Below are 1,113 nucleotides of genomic sequence, written 5' to 3' on the forward strand. Positions count from 1 at the left end.
TTAAAAAAGCTATGCAAAATTAAAAAATATGTTATTTTGTAATTAAACTTATTAGTTTATATAGAATATAGTCTAGAAATTAATAAAACATAATGTGAAAAAAGGAAAATACATAGTTTTTGATCAAAAAATATAAATTAGTCTAAAATTGCAGCGACAAAACTGAAGCACATAACATTGAGTATATTAAATTTTAGTGAATTTTAAAAAACTGTTAACAAATATTACTATTGAGTAAGTAAATACTTTCATTTAAAGAGTTTTTAAGAATAAATTAACGTTATATAAAGTAAATTTTTATGATTTTATAAGTATTTTTTGATCATTCGCCATGGTATTGCACTTTTATGCAATTTAATACAATTCAAATAAAGAATGGCTCCTAAAAAGATTTTCTTGCAAGTAAAAAGTAAATATTTGAACTTTCTTTAGTTCAGTCGACATTACAAAAAGAAAACTAAATATTGAACCCTGGTTTTAACACTAACAAAATTAACTAAAAAACGAACTTTAAAAAATTGTTTAAATTGTTATTTTCAAAGTTTAATTAAAATGAAATTACCCGTTTAGCAGCCGTGAGCGCTTAAAAATTCAAAAGAATTTCTATTACCACAGTTGACAATCTTAATGCTTATAACCCAGTCTGTACCCTTAAATGAGACATCATTCACCACTGTATGCAGCCCTCGATCAGCTGCCACAGCTGGTTCGGACCAATCTATAACATCTGCCCGAAAGTTTTCATCCAGGTTTCGTTGGTGAGGTCGTCTGATCATCCACAGATCTAGCTTTTTAATGTGTAATGTGCGATTCAGGAGGATAAGGATATCATGAAAATTTTGGTATATTTTTTTAAATTATTTTTCTTTTAAAATTTTTTAATGTTATTGGTCATACTGCCTTATCAACTTCAATTGATACGTAAGATATTGAGTTACCAATCTTCTTGTAAATGTTTACGTCATTCACATACAATTAAAGTATACTGACCATATTGAGTACTGGTTTTAATTTTCGAATTAATTGACCCTTTAAGGTTAATATTACAAGAAAAAGACATCTTGGAATTCAAGAATGTAAAGGAGGGATTAAAAATGATCGCCATGATTCTTT

Source organism: Lucilia cuprina, chromosome 4 (genome assembly GCF_022045245.1).
Source record: "Lucilia cuprina isolate Lc7/37 chromosome 4, ASM2204524v1, whole genome shotgun sequence".
Taxonomy (NCBI): domain Eukaryota; kingdom Metazoa; phylum Arthropoda; class Insecta; order Diptera; family Calliphoridae; genus Lucilia; species Lucilia cuprina.